This window comes from Taudactylus pleione, unplaced genomic scaffold, assembly GCF_031769625.1.
Source record: "Taudactylus pleione unplaced genomic scaffold, aTauple2 ptg000012l, whole genome shotgun sequence".
Classification (NCBI taxonomy): domain Eukaryota; kingdom Metazoa; phylum Chordata; class Amphibia; order Anura; family Myobatrachidae; genus Taudactylus; species Taudactylus pleione.
This window is the reverse complement of record NW_028284415.1, coordinates 22,292,923-22,300,182: the sequence shown is the minus strand read 5'-3', so window position 1 is coordinate 22,300,182 and position 7,260 is coordinate 22,292,923. Positions and strand designations below refer to the sequence as shown.

General features: G+C 34.8%; 1 non-coding gene across 1 annotated transcript; it reads right to left on the bottom strand.

Annotated features, from left to right (window-relative positions):
- Positions 1-5,697: 5,697 nt before the first annotated feature.
- LOC148542555 (U2 spliceosomal RNA) lies at positions 5,698-5,889 on the bottom strand. The gene has a single exon (XR_015877908.1). It is a non-coding gene; the product is annotated as a U2 spliceosomal RNA (small nuclear RNA).
- Between the last annotated feature and the right edge of the window lie 1,371 nt (positions 5,890-7,260).

Genomic DNA, 7,260 nt, shown 5'->3' with positions numbered 1-7,260 from the left:
TATACAACTCAGTAAAGATCAAGAATCCATTTTAAGTAAAGGGTTATCATTCTCGCCAACTCAAGAACTAGATAGATTCGAGTGTGAAAAAGATTTACATCTTTTTACTAGGAAAATCCTTTTGAAGAAATTCTTCCTTAATCAAGCAACCAAACAGGAACATCTACAAATATCCACCTATGATAGCAGTACCCTTCAAAAAGATGATTTACCAACATTACAAATATTGGAAGAATTGGAAAGGGACGAAATCTCTAGGGATTTAAATATGAAGAAACCATTTGACAACTCAAAAATTAAGAAAAAATCAACGTTTTTTCCAGATAGCAAAATATGCCCAGTAGTACAAGTATATCAAGAGCTGGTATCTAAAGATTTGGATAAGTTATTCACTCGCCATACACCTTATATAGATAATATCTCAAAAGGTGAAAGAAGGGCATTAGATCAAATTTCTAAATGGCAAGAGGTAGTAATTAAACCCTCTGACAAAGGGGGCAATGTCGTTTTGTGGCCTAGACGAATGTATATCGATGAACTTGATAAAGAATTAAACGATATTAGTTGCTACAAACGTCTTATCTTTAATCCAACTCAGAATTATCTGAAACAATATACGGGCATCATCACTGCGGCCTATAATAATGGGACCATTAATAAAAATGATTTTGAATTTTTGAAAGTAAAAAAACCAAGAACATCTACTCTGTATCTCTTACCAAAAATACATAAGGACGAGAAGACGCCCCCCGGAAGACCAATTGTATCAGGAGTGGGAAATTTATCAGAAAAAGCCAGTGTATATGTTGACCAACATTTACGCCAGTTCGTACTTACATTACTATCTTATGTAAGGGACACGATGGACGTACTCAATAAACTTGAAGATTTTAATGTGAACTCAGGAGTGTGGCTGGTATCATGTGATGTGGAGAGTCTGTATACCAGCATTAATCACACGAATGGAATCAAGGCCATTAAATACTTTCTCAGCATGGAAATCTCAAGCGATTTTAATGATTTTTTGACCACACTCCTAGAATTTGTATTAACTAAAAATTATTTCCTATGCAAGGAACACTACTACCTCCAGGTAATAGGGACGGCAATGGGGACAGCATGTGCCACCACATACGCCAACCTCTACCTGGGGTGGTGGGAGAGGGAAATGGTCTTCAGTGATAGTCAAGAAAAATATACCAACAATATACTGGCCTATCTACGTTATGTTGATGATATCCTGATACTATGGGAAGGTGATAAAAATACTTTGGAGGAATTCATACAGATTTTGAATAAGAATGACCTTAACCTTAAGTTGACATATACTATGAGTCAAGAAGAAATACACTTCCTGGACTTAACAATACGAATTGAGGAATCTGGCCGTATTACGACCGATATGTATAGAAAAGATACTGCTACCAACAGTATTCTACATTCCGATAGCTCTCATCTACCTGCCACTATTCGGGCTATCCCGAAAGGAGAAATGCTACGTACAAAAAGAAATTGCTCCTCTATGGAATCACAAATAGTGAGACAACAACAACTATGTGATAGACTTAGAGAGAGAGGGTACAGCAATAGATTGATTAAGAAGACAACACGAGAAACTAAAAGGTATTCAAGAGACTCACTTTTGAAACCAAAAAAGAAAGAACATCGAGATGATAAAGTGAGATACATTGGGACATTCAATGTACGCTGGAGAGAAATAAATAATATTCTCCAGAAACATTGGCCAAACTTCTAACTGATAGTGATCTAGCAACAACCTTACCTGTAAGAGTACAGACCAGTTGGAGGAGGTCCCGCAATATAAAAGATAAACTAGTTCACAGTCATCTAAATACTCCAAAAAAATCATTGTATAACAAGAAAGGATCCTTCGGATGTGGCCATTGCAAAGCCTGGATCCCGAAACAACGATTTTATGATAAGTATAATAGGAAATGGACGATCCAATCTTATATCACCTGCACCACAGTGGGCACAATTTACCAACTCGAATGCCCATGTGGTAAAAAATATGTAGGGAAAACATCAAGACCATTAAAAACAAGAATTCTGTAACATGCCGGTACAATCAGAAATGCCAGTCAAGATCTAATGAAATTTAAACCATTAACATCTGTAGCCAGACATTTCTATAAATTCCATGATAGCAATCCAAATCTCATGAAAGCATTCGGGATGAAACATATCCAAATTGGGATCCGTGGAGGAAGTTTAGACAAGGAGCTACTAAAAACTGAAGCTAAGATGATCTTTTTAATGGACAGTGTATATCCAAAAGGGCTAAACGAGAATAATAGTTATTCTTCATTTTTGTGATATTTATCAACTACAACCTGGGATATACACTGGAGCATTATTTGGACCAGAATAAGCCTATCAACACACTACATTTATCAGATGATTCTGATGAATGTCTTCACCCCTAGGACATTGAAAAGAAAAAAGATAAAAGAACAAGACCTAATGAAGAAACCCCTATTTAAGATAGGACACCTATCATAGGATCTATGTTTTACTCTTAATCTGAAATTCTGAATACCAATACAACTTGGATTATAAAATCTTATTATTATAAGTATACTTACCAGGTGGTCCTGAAGGGTGAATAATCTGAAGTCCTGATTACCAATATAACTTGGATTATAAAATCTTATTATCTTAGTATACTTACCAGGTAGTCCTGAAGGGTGATATTTTTGGGAGGAGGAGGCTTACTCCTCAAGTTCTGAAGATCAGAATATAAAGAGAAGAACATAATGGGAAACATCTATCTATACAATAATATAGTTTATCATCATATGATCTAAACTATATATTTTAGAATGATTGAAGTACTGAAGCTCTGGGAGTTGACCACTACAATATATGGGAGATTTAATATATCCAAATAGATGGGATCATTGTAGAGCTGGATGTTATATACATAACAATGATTCACAAAATAATCAACATACACTTGTATTCACTGTCTCATCATTCACAGATTTTCACTTAGTTTTATATATATATTTTTTTCACTATACACAATGTTTATCTTTCTTCACCATGTATATTTTTTGTATAAATAGAATTATTATATAATTTATTGTAAGAGGAATCACGATTCAATTATTCATACGCGATAGCATATGAATCTATATATAGATTTTTCCATTTTTTCACATAGGAACAGCACACTTATTCACTCATAGACACATAATTAAAATTATATACTTAGCTCACTCACTTAACTAATCATTATTATTACTTTCTTTAATTATTCACATAATAATCGATTTTGGAAGACACAATGACTTCCATATAGTTATAATAAATATACACACTCAGGGCAACATGTGTTCATCAATTGAAAAAAGTTTTTATCAATATTCACATTATGAATATTTAGTGTAGATTGCAACATTCACATATTATGATATATATAGATGAATATAGTATAGATTTGTTCATTTGTGTTTATTTTGACATGTGGGTAGCACAATATATATTAATATACACATTTTTAATTTACTCACTTTAGTTTATTTACTATGGATAATTATTACCATGGTTTTCTTGAATTTATCAACAGATTAATTAATTTTTACGTAGTCACAATAAATATTTAGGATAATATATGTTTATTAATCAATAAATCACTGATGTTCAATTGTGAATACTGACATAGATCGTAGTGTTTATATAGACCATGATGTAATATAACTGGATAATAACCATATATAGATAAGTAGATGCTATACATAATAAATAAGGGTAAAGCGTCTTTATGGTGGTCAATACCACATAACGGAGTAGTATCTATGATTGAACTACTATATTAATTAACATCAGTTCCATTCATACAAATAGAAGTATATGATTAGAATAGGCAGTAGTATGATTGGTCAAAAGGAACACACCTTCTTTAATATTTAAGATCAACAATCATTGGCTCAAATAGAGAGCCCTTAAGGGAGATGAAAGGGAATGCGGGATTGGCCGCATTGAACACGTGACTTCTAAACGGAGCGTGATTGGTCCTCCGGGATGAATAAAGTCTGGGGCGGTAGTGGCAATCGGCTTGCCTTGAGAAAGCATATCACAGCGAAACGCGTGTCGGCACGTTCGCTGTGTGTCCCCTGCAATTCTGAATAATAATTATTTGTATGTGTTTAATTGTATGCTGCATGAGGTAGAAGCGGGTGTTGGAGTCTTAACAACCCCGCGCACTGAGTACGACATATTGGTGGCTTGAGTCTATGTCAGTTAATAGCGGACAAGATTAGTAACACTGTTGCCAATAGACCCCATTGAAATCGAGTAGAATTACACCGCTACTCAGTATATGTAGAGGTTCATTGATACAACAATCTCTGTAAGCTACCTAATATATGCAGAGGTTTAGCAAACCTTCTGTAGCAGCAACAGGAGTTGAAAATATTTTCAATGCTGATATAACATTATGCAAGAATCGTTGGGGAATCAGGATGGGATATAATCCTTGATAATAACGGGACCATTCCTATGCCAATTGATTAATAATAATTTAATAATATATTGCATATATTGCGCATTGGGTCTGGAATAGTTGTTGACTACCCAGCGAACTAACAAATATTATGATATTGTCAGTATCAACTTATGCAGTGACAAACCATTGATATATTGGAATATCCAACTGTCATCTATACACTGTTGAGAGATTGTAAGAAATCTATCTCCTTGTATTAAACACAATCTATTATCATAATAATAAGGAATAATAAAAGAGGACACACAGCGGAAGAAATCAACTTTTATTGCACATTTCTGTTTCTATTCACATAATCTGTCTTTATTTTTAAAACCATTATTTCGCTGAACAGCATTCCCTTTTTGGGATTAGGAATAATATAATAATATATATATATATATATTTTTTTTTAACGTATATCAAATAAAGTATTTAACTTTTAAAGGTATTTAAAATATGTGCGCCGAAATATAGACAAACTATATCTTCTCTGTTTTGTATACCAGTCCCATAATACTGAAAGAGGCAAAGTCAAGGCCATACCAACCCATAATATATATAGAAAAAAATTGTCTGACGAAAATGACTGAAAATGTCACATTTTTGAATGTGAACATACTCTGCCAAATATTTACATGAGGACATAGTCTGTTAAAAAGCCAAGTTGTCAGAATGAATAGAAAGGTTAAACTTTTGCAGTTATGAATTGCCTATCTATCCATGTGGTTGACACGGCAATGGTGCAAAAACTGATGCCAAGGAGGGGAAAATTAAATCCTAATGTGTTGTGCGTGTGGGGTGGATAATGGGGACTCAAACAATAGAATATGTTCATTATCCAATCATTCCATGTTAAAGTTATTTTGAGTTCAGCCCTAGAAATAGGCCTGAATGGGGGGGCAGATAATTTGAGACAAGAAATGGAGACTCCAAATGGAGGCACCATACGACACCAGAAAATCAGTTCTTATTTAATATCAGTTGTTACATGAACCAAATTAAGTGTTTTTCAAATGTAAACGTGCAAACAGGTGAGTGCAGCAGGAGCAGCAGCAGGTGGTATTGGCATTTGATTGCATGACGTGCATATAGACACAAGCAAAATAGTAGTTTGTTGCATCTGGAAAAAGAAAGACAGATGAAACTTTTAAATAGTCAGGTTCTATTTTTGGATCACAGAATAGGAAAGGTGCACCGGTCCTGGAAGTACTGCGATACCAGGTCAATCGTGAAGTTGACAGAGCAAGCTTTTCTTCCATCTTCCTGTTCTAAAAATCCATTTAATATATGCCTCCCAGATAGGGAGCATATCAGATATTAAACTGATAAGAAAAGATTTGTTTATTTTTTTAAACCAGGTTTGTTTTAAAAGTTCTTCATTGCCATCCTAAGACAATTATCATGATGACTATTGCCATAACTTTCAAAAACAACTCATCATATTTTGGTTTCTTTCATTATTTTTTCCAATTTTTCATTTTAAAGATTTTTTACAACTTCATTTTTTAGAACAACACTATTACTCTCACACCCTCACCCATAAAAACTATATTTAAACAACATGTTTCTCACACATGCCATTATCAGCTGTTTCTAGGAGCTACAATGCCATTTCCAATATGGCCACTTAGATAGCATATTAATACATTATGTGCTGATGTGGCACAGAACCAGCTCATCCAGAATGTACACATGTCCTTATAAATGCAGTGAGCTATTGTTCTAGCTGTCTGTAATTGGGGGAAGGTCACTGACCACCACCTACACAAGTGCATTCTGGGAGCAGCTATATAAATCACAGGCAATCTCAGATCACTCTCTTTGGACACCGACTGCATGTGAACTCACTCTGAAGTAGTTTAGCAATATAGAGGGTTGTTCAAAAAGTAATGTCTAAATGCTCATAACTCTGAAATAATATGCAACATTTATTTTTGAAACTTTGTCAGTTTGTAGTTTAATATATCTGCTAACTATATATGTAGTTTTGTTTAGGTAGTCCAAGAAATACCATGGAATCCAAGATGAAACAACAAGATGTCATTGAATTTCTGGAAAAAGAAGGCTACAGTGCTACAGAAATCCACAGTAGACTGAAATGAGTGTATGGTGAGCGTACAATTGACTATAGCAATGATGTTCAGTGATGAACTTGAATGTAGCCTTGGCACTGTAAAACACTAATAAATGATTTGGGATATCGTAAAGTGTGTGCTAAATGGGTTCCAAAGCAATTAACCAGGGATCATAAGGCCCAGAGGGTGGAAGTGTGCAATGACCTTTTGACCAACTTTGAAGCCAACCCTGAGATGTTTTTGGAAAATGGTATTATAGGAGATGAGACCTGGGTATTCCTTTATGACCCAGAAACAAAGGCCTAATCAAAGCAATGGAAACACCTAAGTTCACCTAGGCCAAAAAAGTTTAAATCACAGAGATCCGTAAACAAAGTCATGGCCACAATCTTCTGGTATTGCCAAGGTGTTATTCTCATCGATTACTTGGAACAAAATCAATCAATCAACAGTGATCGATACATTATTACACTTAAGAAGTTGAAAGAAGCCATCCACAAAAAAGGTCAACAATTTGACTGTTAAATGTCACCTTATGCCACGACAATGCCAGACCTCACACTTCAATGGCAACATCTGCGGCCATTGCCAAAATGGGGTGGACAATATTGCCACATCCACCATACAGTCCTGATTTGGCCCCTTCTTACTTTCATCTGTTTGGCCCTCTCA